We start from the raw sequence: 12,470 nt of genomic DNA on the forward strand, positions 1-12,470 counted from the left end.
CTACTTTGCTGATGAGATGCATCACAAGAGCTTCAGTGCCAAACTAACAGTTAGCAGCTCCAGATAGCTAATGTTCAAAAGTCTGTGTGTGATCCCAGAGACCCTGTATTGCAAGGTTTTAGAGATGAGCACTCCATCCAGTCTGGTCAGAATGACTTGTGGAACAGGGTCCAGAAATTGCCACCTTTTCAAAGGTTGGTTTTGTTCCACCATTGCAGAGAGCAAAAGGTGTGGTCGTCTACCAACACTAGATCCTTAAGTGACCCTGTGCCTGAAACCATTGGCACGATAGGCATTCCTGCAACAGGCACCTGTGAAGACGTGAATGTGGCACTATGGCAATGCAAGAAGCCATCATTCTCAGAAGTTTCATGATTAATTTCACTGTGACCCATTGATTAGGGGCGGAAGTGAAAGAGTTGCACTTGAAAGTTCTGTACCCTTTGTGTGTTTGGTTAAGCTGTGCCTAGCTGTGTATTGATTACAACCCCAAGGTAAGGCTGTATTTGAAGTGGGGTGAGATGCAACGTTTGAAAATTGGCTGTGAACCCTAACCGGTGAAGCAAGTCTATTGTGGTTTGAATATGGCTGTGACATTGATTGAGAGAGCTGGCTTTGATAAGCCAGTCTTCTAGGTGTGGGTACACATGAACGTTCTGAGGAGCTGAGCTGCTAGCACCATTAGACATTTTGTGAAGACTCTTGGTGCTGTGGTAACTCTGAATAGGAGCACTTTCAATTGATAATGCTGCCTTTTGATGACAAATCTGAGATGTTTGTGATGAATTAGGAATATGGAAATAGGAGTCTTTTAGATCTAGAGCCGACAGAAAGTCACCCTGTTGTAGCAAGTAACATCTTGGAGAGTGACCATGTGAAAATGTTTTTATATGATGTAATGGTTTAGGGATCTGAGATCCAGAATGGTTCTTAATGAGCAATCTTTCTTGGGGATGAGAAAGTAAATGGAATGCACTCCTGTTCCTTGATGCTGAATAGGAACTGGCTCTACTGCCCCCTTTGCAAGTAGAAACTGAACTTCCTGTTTGAGGTGAGTGATGTGATCCTGTAAGTGTGAGGCGGGATACTTGGAGGTGTGGAAGTGAGCTCGACAATAACCATGTTGGATAATATCAAACACCTATTGATCTGTTGTGATTTGTTGCCAAATTTGGAGAAAAAAGTGAAGGTGCCCTCCTACAGGTGTCTGGTATTCAGTTGGTAGCCAGAGTGAGTCACGGTTTAGAGACAGTGGCTCAGGCTCAACAGGAGGTTGTTTTACTTCTACCTCTAATTATTTCCTCTATAGGATCATTTGTAGAATTCCCTGTGTGAGGATGTATGCGACGACAAGCCGAGGTTACAGACCTGATGTTGGTTGGTCCAAGGGAATTTGGAATGACACTTCGGACAGAAACAAAAAGGTGTCAATTCCATCAGTCTTTCATTCTCTGAGGTGTAGGATGGAGAAAATGGCCACCCTGAGGGCCTGGATCAAAAGAATTCAAATAGGACAAAAGTTTCTTCAATCCCAGAGCGCAAAGGGACAAAGAAAACACGATCGGAAACTATACCAACGGGTTGGAGAGGGTTTCCCTGAACAGGAGGGACTTACTACAGTCTCAAACCTGAGCTTCCAGAAAACACGTCTGAACCAGACAGCAGAAGAAAACAATCTGAAGATGGAGTCCAAGACCATGCGCATTGTCAGCAAGAGGAGTGACTATCTTGTGACTCAAAAGACTTTTCTAGCAAAAAACAACCTGCAACCCTCTGGATCAAACACTAGGCGGAGGAAGTATACAGAACATGTGTATCTACAGTACTACATGCCAGCAAACAAGTAATTTAACCGTCTTCACGATTGTCCAGCTTTGGTAACAGTATGCACATTGACTTGATCCATTTTAACCTGCAAATCCTCACCCTATCATTTGTTTTTTGTTTTTTAAATATTTTTAATGAACTCAGTCTAGGTATGTATTGATCGTTAGAGGGCAGACTAGAAGGAGACCAACAGACATTTGTATAGCACATTGGGGGCAGCAACTATAGTGTTGTGTCATTTGTATCCACTTTAATAGTGAATATATATTTTTGCATCAGTGTCTCTTGGCAGTAAAGTCAACTAGGAAATCCGTTCCCATGCTGTGGGGCAAAGAATTTAATGATGAGAAATTCTGTGTTGATTGTGGTTAGATGGATCAACCATATTGTGACTGTTTTGGGTGTTTAATTTCATAGTTTTGTACACTTGGTAAGAAAGCTTGTATGAATACTGGTATGCATTGGAATTTCATTAATCATACTATTCTTTGTGTTGAAGTACTTACCATTCAACGTTCTTTTGGAAAGTAGGGTACTACAGTATTAATGTTCACAATCCCCCCCTCCCTTTATATGTGTGGAGAATTAAGATGAGTTGGTGAAAACCACCATGCTACATCTCTTTTCAAAAACATCTTCCTTCATGGTCTGCAAAAATAGATTATTGCTCAAAGGCTTTCTTACAGCATTATTACAAGTCAGATCTTCCATCACTTGCTTTCTGAGGCAGAATCACGAGTCGTGATAAATCACATTGTGCGCCCAGGAAAAACAGCCCATTATTAATCTTTTCAAACTCTTAATAAAAAAAATTCTTTTTTAAACTTGACCTTATTTTTTTCCATCAGAATGCCAAGCTGTATGATATTTTGGACAGAAGAGCTTGACACCTGATAAAGAAACTGAACAAGGCTAGCGTTTGGAAGGGGGGGAAGGAGTATGGTTCAGGGTTGTTGCATCCTTTCAGTCATCTTCCTACTAACCCTGGATCCTTAAATTCCCTCCACAAATCCAGAGGGGAGAAAGACAGCAGCAGTCTTTTTAGATCTTTGACTGTAACCTTTCGTGGAAGGCCAACGGCGGCAGTGCCCAAGGTAGTCAAAGAAATGCTGGGGTAAGGAAAAAATGCTTACTTGTATTTTTTTTTTTTAAATGAGAATCTCCATGGAATCATTAGCACTGGACTATCTGTCAACACACAAGATCCAAGAGTACTTATTTTCATAATAGTATTGAAACAATGTTATTTACAAAAGCAAGTTTGTAAAGAAAAAAAAATAGCCAGTTGTCGGCTCACTTTGGCTAATTTTCATTCGCTTTCTTTACAAAAGTAATTTCTAATGTTTAAAATACATTTTTTTATTTTTTAAAAGTCCTTAAAAAACAGAATGGGCTCGACCATCTCTATGGGAGCACATTGGATATTCTCTTACCTCGGAACTCCTAAGTATATCTTTATTTGTGGTGTTCCTAGTATGCTTAAAAAAATAAAGGAAGGTGGTGCCTATGCAGCTAATTATCCTACACCGAATATAAAAGTTGACATGTTTCAGCCTTAAGGCATAGCGGCCATAGGGTCCAGGGATTTTTACCAGGACTGGATGAGCTATACGCCCCAGAACAATGCAGATGTCAGTTAACCTAACACCATTCCGTCAGGATAAATACACAACATAAATAGCATGCAAAGGGGAGATTCACCCTTTCCCAATGATGTTCTTGTCCTTGGTCCCTGGATTGTCACGAATAGGTGCTACATGAGGAGTGGGGGACATGCCACTAATCACACGTTCATCAATGGTGTCATGTCACCTGTAGTACCTACATGGACCCAAGTCACCTCCACAACGATCACTTCCAAACATAAGAAATTATATGAATGTTAGTGTCAAACCTTGTACAATAGGATAGCTTTTGGTGGGATATGAACTTGACAATACATTTATCGATTACTGGAGGTGCTCCATATTTGTGTCTGTGGTTCTATAGATGAGCCTATGCTTCAACTACTTGCTGTAGGTGAACTCCTTCCCAAAGGGGGATGGCTATTGCATTCTCTTACAAGTATAGGTAATGACTGGTGTGTGATGGTGGCTGGCTAGTAGGTCATGACTATAGGCTGCTTATTACATCTACCGCACATGCTGCCTACTAGTCCTTCCCTGTAATGTAACAAAAAAGAATGACTCGTCGCCCATAACAAAGGCACTTGCGTCTATCTGGGACACAATGAATAAAAAATGGTTGCTTCAGTGCATGTTGCCTTTATCCTCAGTACATCAAAACAGTTGTGCATTTTGTTCTGGTCACGATGAGGAAAGCATCAAGTCTGGTGGAGAATCAACAACCCTTTAGAACTAAACCAGTTTGGCAAAACACATTTAGGTTGATGTATCGAGTTTTAGTGCTGACAAAACAAATTGCTTGGAAGGCAGCTGCAGTGTCTGCAGCTCACTGGGTTATCCAGCACTGCACTCAATTTAGGGAGACCTATATCCAACCAATAAAGAAAAATTGCGAGTTCCAGCTGCTATTTTCAACACAATTCTCAGAAGCAGGGTGATGATGCTGACATTCTAAGCTAGATAAAAAATAAAATGTTTTTAAAAACCTGAAATATTTTGACAAAGCTAGGTTTCTTTTCATAATTCTTTGAATATTTGTACACATTTTTCAATGCACACATTAAAGCTACACACACTAATCCCCTGCCTGCACTTTTGTTTCATTGACGATCTGAAAGTAAACAGGCCATAGTAAATCTGAAGCTCCAGGAAGGCTGTGGAGACCACTTGAATGGTCAAGAAAGATACCTCAATATTGGGCCTGGAAACTCTGTAGTTCGTGGTAGCACAGCAGTACTTCTATATAGAAACTTGCACTGAAAACAACTGAGCGAACATTTACTGGTTACCGCGAAGCCATCCACCTCAATTTAGGACCAAAATTAGACAGTGAGATGCTGTGGCACAGGGTTCCAGCCCTGTTCAGAAGCCCTAACTTCCAGATTTTCAGAGCTTGAACGATTTGTCAATGAATGTGCTCGAATGAATGCCACAAGCTCTCAAAATAGTATTAGGCTCCTAGCTAGGTGGGTATTTTGCTATTGGAGGAAATGTACATAAAAGACCTGCTGTGAACTCTAGTCCTGAAGAGTTAAGGCAAATCTGAAGTTAGAACAGGCTAAAATGCTTTATTTCTATGGATTTTTTTTGTTTTTAAACAGTCCTTTTCAAAATTACAATAAGAGGAAAAAAAAAAAAAAACCTTTCCAAAGCCCCATAGCTGGGCCCAGCGAAAGAAGCAGTAGCAACATCAGGGAAAAAAAGAGAAAAAACTACATTGAAAACAATGGAGCATTATTAGCCAATAGGCTGCATGCAGGTTAACACAGGAGAACTATAAAAATTCTGGCACCGCGCCTTTAAGACCCTGAGCACTTCCAGTATCCCACCATGCCTCAGGGGTGAAGGAGAGGTGACAGTTGGTTCACAGTTAGGTCAGTTCTTTTTTCCGGCTTCTTCTGAGAGGATCCTGGAGCATTGAGCTCTCAGTTTTTCTCAGGAAAATACTTAAAAACAGCGTTTTTTCTGCTTTCACTTGACATTTTACACCTTTGTCTGAGTAAAGAAACTTTTTCCTGACTGAAAAATGCCTTCACTCTTTGTGAAGTGCCCTTCCTGTGGGAAGAAGGCGGCCCAGTCAGACCCACACACTCTCTGCATTGTTTGTTTGCCTCAGAGTCACTGCCCTGACACTTGCAGACACTGCAAGAACATGTCAAAAAGGACTCTGAAGGACAGGGAGAAGATCATACTTCATGGTCTTCATGAGAGGCAGAAGACATCGTCCTCTTCGCTTCCCAGGCAGCCAACAAGCCGTTCTCAGGCGAGACAGGCTAGATCGATGTCAGCAGGTAGTAAGGTACCTGTTTGTTCCCCGTCATCGCTGCCACGGTCACATCGCCGTCGACCCGACCGACGTCAAAGGATATGACGTCGAAGGAACATGGCCACCACAGGGGCAGATCTCCGTCGACAGCAACCCACCGATCGACGTCGAGCCAGCATCGGCGTGCCCATTCGCCAAAGGCCTCGCACCCCTCGACGGCATGAAAGACTACGTCGAAATCACCTCAACGGCAAGAGCAAAGACATCCGACGGCGAGGCACACAACGTCTAGCAGGTCGCGGTCAAGGGATCGCCAGTCACCGGCGAGGCGCTCGACGTGGATACCAGAGCAACCCATGTCACTCCCTTCAACGTTGTTGCAACTGTCTATGTAGACACAGGTTTTGCCTGTCTTACAAGGGGAAGAGCGTCAGCTACCGCCGGCGGATAAGACCACCCCAACATCTCCGGTGGTCTCCATAAGGAGTGGTTCACCTGGGCGGTTGAGAGCCGCATCGTCTGGGCATGTCTCGCCCATCAACTTGTCGCCAAGGTGGTTGGAGAGCCTTAATAGAACAACTGCCTCCCCAGACTCTCAATACTCGAGGATGTACTCACCTTCGGCTTCTCTCCCGAGAACACCATCGCCAACAGTGTGGGCAGGACGGGCTCATTCTGCGTCTTGCCACTCGGCCACTAGGCCTCGACGCGCCGCTACAACATCTCGGAGCAGGTCACGCTCCCAGAGAAGATCTAGATCACGGTCATGCCGTCACAGAAGGTCTCCTTCTTGGTCATCGTCAGGGTCCTCAGTAGGAGAGTACTCCCCTACACTAATGGGTTCTCCACCAGCTAGAGTTTCCCCGGTGGACGATAGCACAACCTTTAACGAGGTGCTTCTCAGGGGAGCACAAAAGCTCAATATAGAGGTCCTGGAACCTTCAACCTCCTCATCCGTGATTTTTGAAACCCTGCAACAGAGTGGTTTCAAAGAAATTGCTACTGCTGGTGCCTGGTCTTTTACAACCAACCATGGACACCTTTTTAGCACCAGCCACCCTCAGATCAGCTCCTGCTAGGATCTTAAAGAAATATAAGACACCTGAGCAAGATCCTTTGTTTCTCAGGACTGATCCACCGCCGGACTCAGTCATATTGGCCACAGCCCGGAAGACGCACTCAGTGGCATCATCCTCCACGGTTCCACCGGACAAGGAGAGTAGGCACCTGGACTCTCTGGGGAGGAAGATGTGTGGAACGGCGGCTTCCATGATGGTCTCCAGCGCTTCCGCACTCCTAGGCAGATACGACCGATCACTCTGGGACTCGCTGAGCAGGTTCACAGAGAAGCTGCCTAGGGAGGACAGGCAGGATTTTCAGGAGATCCTTCAGGAGGGGAGTCTGGTCTCCCATCAGGTCATCAGTGCAGCAGCAGATTGGGCAGACTTAGCAGTACATGGTTACGCGCATGGGGTTTGTGCGAGAAGGTATTCCTGGCTGAGACTGACAGGATTGAAGCAGGAAGCGCAGCAGCGTATCCTAAACCTTCAGTTCAACGGAAACTCGCTTTTTGGAACCCACACAGATGAGGAGATGGCGCGTATGAAGGCGGAAGTGGACACCATGAGAGCAGTGGGCCTGGAGAGAAGGCAGGACTTCAGGTGAAGGTATAGACCTTACAACAGGCGCCCTTTTTCAGCAGAGGGTTCAAGCCCCTCATTGGTCCCAGAGGCCACAACAGAGGCAAGGGCGTCCACTCTTCCAATCTTGTAAGGGGGGGGCGGAAAGGAGTATCACAGCGTTCATTCACGAGTGGCATGGCATAACAAAAGACAAATGGGTGCTGAACATTGTAGAGAATGGGTACTCTCTTCTTTTCCGACAACCTCCTCCTCACTTGCCACCAACCAAATGCAATCCGGCTCACATGAGCCTATTACGCAGAGGCTCATGCCCTTTTACGGAAAAAAGCAATAGAAAAAGTCCCAGTCGCGCACAGAGGGAAAGGAGTATACTCCCGCTACTTTCTGGTAGCAAAAAAAGGTCGAAAAGGAGTTTTCAGACCGATTCTGGACTTACAACTACTGAACAAGTACATAAAAAAGCAAAAGTTGAGGATGCTGGCTCTCCACCAGATTTTCCCTCAGCTGCATCTAGGAGACTGGATGTGCTCCATTGACCTACAAGACACGTACTTTCATATCCCGATCATTCCCAAGCATCGGAAATTCCTACGCTTCCGGATAGCCTCCCAGCACTATCAGTTCAAGGTGCTTCCGTTCGGCCTAAAATCTGCCCCTCGCGTTCTCAAAACGGTAGCGGCGCATCTACGGAAGCAGAAAAACTTCATTTACCCATACCTAGACGACTGGCTACTGAAAGCCTCCTCTCTGGAGCAGGCAACAAGCCATCGGGACATTGTGCTCAGTGTTTTCAGATCTCTAGGTCTACAGGTCAACTACCAAAAGTCCACCCTCATTCCAATGCAAAATCTCCACTACCTGGGAGCAATACTTAATACAGAGCTCGAAAGAGTATCCTTCGGGGGGGAACGACTATTATCAATAAAGAGAAAGTGTCAAGACCTGAAGACCGACGCACCTACGGCCCGTCAGGTGAACATCTCTACTGGGCTCCATGGCCTCGTGCATTTTCTTGTCCTGAATGCCAGGCTACATATGAGGCCTCTTCAAGCGGTGCTGGAAAACAACTGGAACCAGAGCACAGGCCGCTGGGAGGACAGAATGCGTCTTCCGATAGGAGCACGACAATCGTTACGATGGTGGATGCACAGACCTCACATGTCAGTAGGAGTTCTGTTTCACCAACTAATCCCGTCCGACACTCTGGTAACGGATGCGTCGCTACAGGGATGGGGAGCTCATCAGGGTTCCCATCAGGGTTCTCTTCAAGCTCAGGGCCTGTGGTCCGACAACGAAAGAGTACCACATCGACCTGCTGGAGCTCAGTGCAGTTCATCTGGCTCTCAAGTCTTTTGCTCCATCGATTCAGGGGAAATCTCTTCTAGTGCAAACAGACAATACGCCGACAATGTATTATCTGAACAGACAAGGAGGAACGCGATCCCTGCCCCTATCTCGGGAGTCTCAGGCCATCTGGCATTGGCTCTTAGCGAGGGGAATATCTCTTACGGCAGTTCACCTACCAGGGCAACAAAATGTGGAGGCGGACTTCCCGAGCAGAATTTTTTTTTTTTTTTATATAGTTCTCCTGTGTTAACCTGCATGCAGCCTGTTGGCTAATAATGCTCCATTGTTTTCAATGTAGTTTTTTCTCTTTTTTCACTGATGTTGCTACTGCTTCTTTCACTGGGCCCAGGTATGGGGCTTTGGAAAGTTTTTTTTCTCTTATTGTAATTTTGAAAAGGACTGTTTAAAAAAAAAAAAAATCCATAGAAATAAAGCATTTTAGCCTGTTTATGAATATAGTCTGCATTGCTGTTTTACACACGTATGAGTTTAGTATGAAAATTTGTCTACTAAAAATGCTATATATATATATATATTTTTTTTTTTTCATGCATATTTCATACTTTTATATGTGTGTATTTTATGTATGCTCCGGGGTCCCCGCACGAGGGTGGGAATAGTCAATGTTTATGATTTGATGAGGATACCCCTGGAAGAGAACTAGGATTTACAGGTAAGTAACTTATCCTAACAGAGGATGCATAGTTAGCTGATTAACATTTGACGCTGTCCATATGCAAACAAAAGCTTGCATTTCATTAAATACACCTTTACAGTAACAAGTCCTTCAGCTGCACTAATACCTTATGACAGATTGGTGCCAGTAAAAACCCTAACTCTAGGTCTGCAGCAGCTTGATTGGGGTGGAGTACATGAAATGGATCCTTTGATAATAGGGAAGGATGTGCCTTGAATCTGCTTGGTGTCTGATAGATCTCAAAGGTCTGAAAAGGACTGCATAGCCCAGGCCGATGAGATGAGGATGATCATACCTGGTTCCTTAATTTTATGTACGATTGTCAGGAGCAGGACAATAGTGGAACAACTTAAGCAAATACCCCTTAACTAGGACATTTAAAGCACTTCCCCTCGAGGGCCCAGAAACCACTACTTATGAAAGCTTTAGTATTTTAAATGTATTGTTGTTACTAAGAGGTCTGGGTAGGAGTGCCCTACCTTTGAAAGACCAGCTGTAATTGTCTGCTGTCAATCTCCTATATGTGTCATTGAGTCTTCTGAGAGACTGGTATAGACCTTTTCTTCCTTGCGTCTATGTAAAAGCATGGTTAGGTTATATAACCATATTAGGATCTGTTGCATGGCAGATAGGCCTTCAATGCACGATAGATTAAGCAATGTGCCAGCCTTTCAGATATACATCTCCATTGTATAATATTGCAGTTAAATCACTAAGATGTTGCCCTGCATTTAAGTTACTAGTGTTCATTTTTCATTTATCACACCATTCTACTGACCTGATACTTGTTTCCATTGCAGGTTTCACTGCTCTTGAATGGGGATCTCGTCTTTAAGACGCATTGTGGTAATAATGGTTTGCATAAGGACATCACTCCCACACCAAGACCTTGAATTTCCCTACTGTTTTGTGAGATCTGTTGATACTGTCCTGTCTGAAGGCCAGCTACCTTTGCTTCCTTTCTTGGGATGAGAATGCCAGCAAGTTTTCCGTGTAAATATCTGCACTCTGACAAAGGCAATGCTGAGATGGAAGTAAGATAGGTTTCTTTATGCTTCGAGTGAGGTATCATTTCTTTAGTAGCTGAAGGGTTGTTTTGACAGTTAATGAAGTCTGTACGGTATAGGCTTCCATCAGACACTTGCAAAAGTATAAGGAAATGTTCACTTCTTATCTGAGCAAACAGGTAGGGAGGGACTGGTGCGTACTAGACATTTTGTAAACACTCAATGCAGTGATTTTAAACTAAATGACAGCACCCTTGATTGGTAGTCCCAACCATCTACAATGAAACAGATTTTTTTCCTGTGCCAGCTATCATACATCCTTTGCATCTACGGAGGCCAAATGATCTCAACGTTTGATTGTAGAACAATCAAAGTTATAATTTTGAAGGTTTGTATCTAGATGCATTTAGGTAGTGCCCTCAGATCTAAAACAGGGCACCTTTCTTGTTTTTTTATTTTATTTATTTTTTTGCAGGTAAGAAATAATCTTGAATAAAAACCATAATTTCTTTGACTTTTGGAACCAATTTTATCACCGTATTTTACATCAGTTCATTGTCCCCTAATCTTTAAACAAAATATTTTTCTTTTTGTTCATGATCTCAGCAGTGGTTTTGTTGGACGCTCTTTAGTCTGACCATTCTTCGCGTGTCTAACCTCCAGTGGGTAGGATGTTATTTTATCCCATATGCAGGGAAGCCAAAATCTAACCTACTCAGTGGAACTTGTAGTTTCCTTTATACGACGGCAGTCCCTTTCCTTTTTTTCTGAGGTCATCTGTCATAATGTCTCCTGGAATACTGTGAGGTAGACTGTTGTTGGAGACAGCAACTTTGTAAGGACGAAGAGTAAACATTGATTTAAAAAAATGTGAGTATGGTTTAGGCTTGTGCTAACAAACTTGTCTTCTTTGTAAACTACCCAAGGACCTGGCCATATCTGTGCCCGTTTTAGTAGCTGGAATGGTGACTGCCACATGTTTATCAAACGAAAGCTATCCATTGAAGGCACATCCAGAACTCTGGACTGCACCTCATGCCTGAAGGAAGGGCTCTTTACCCAGCCACTTCTCAGCACTGCTCCTGTTGCACCTGTTGAAAAAGTGATAGATCTAGTATGGCATCAGTAAGAATAGAAGATATTTCCCCGCTAACCAACCACCTTCCCTGATGATAGCTTTAGAGCTTGTTTGCGATATTCGTCTGGTAGCTTTTCCATCAGAGGCAATATGACGACATGTTTATGTTATATGGCTAGTACTGCATTATAGCTATCTTACCTTGTATTACTAAAAAGACACTGATTACCTTCCCATTGTATATAGATGCTTACACCCTTGCAGTCTGTAGAGACACTAAGCATAGCAAAGACTGGTTTTGTGATCTTTACACATCTACAATTACTGCAGGAGTTATTTAGTTTAGTAAACAGAGGTGCAGTGTCTGGATCAGATCAGAGAAATGAGTGCTGCTCCGGTCACTCGATTTTCCATACAGGACAAACTGTCCTTCCATGGAAGTTCCATCATTGGAATAGGTTTCCACAGAAAAGTAAGATTTATCTTTGGATGTTTGAGAAGGGCCTTATATGAGTAGTGATAGCTGCTTACTTCCTTCATAGAAGAGAATTGTTGACCAGACTGTCAAGTATTGTGCACGATTATTTGCTCGAGGGAGCCATGGAACCTGCTGCTTTCACAGTTGCAAATGTCCAGCCACACGAGTTACAGTTCACCAATGCAAAGGTCTTAGATCATTTTGTAGCAAAATGAAGTTCATCCACGAAAGATACCTGAATTAAATATTACCCTTAAAAGTTGTTGAACGCTGTTTGGTTTGGAAAACATCTGACTACACTTTGCACAAATGTGAGATTCCAGCACCTAGGGACCTAACCTTTAAAAGTTTGAAAACGTAACCTTCAGAGTTGCAATTGTAAGTTTTCTTCAGTCTTAATGGCGCACTGTAGTTTTTATTCTATTTTTCTCTCTGCAAAACTGCAATGCATCTCCCAGCTACTTTGATTTTCTCAGTTTAACAAATGGAAGAGGAGTGTCCA

General features: G+C 43.5%; 1 protein-coding gene across 1 annotated transcript in view; it reads right to left on the reverse strand.

Moving 5' to 3' along the window:
* Positions 1-12,470, reverse strand: part of KDM4B (lysine demethylase 4B) — a 399,544-nt gene that overhangs the window by 247,884 nt on the left and 139,190 nt on the right. The gene's annotated exons all lie outside the window — the stretch shown is intronic.

Source organism: Pleurodeles waltl, chromosome 12, assembly GCF_031143425.1.
Source record: "Pleurodeles waltl isolate 20211129_DDA chromosome 12, aPleWal1.hap1.20221129, whole genome shotgun sequence".
Classification (NCBI taxonomy): Eukaryota; Metazoa; Chordata; class Amphibia; order Caudata; family Salamandridae; genus Pleurodeles; species Pleurodeles waltl.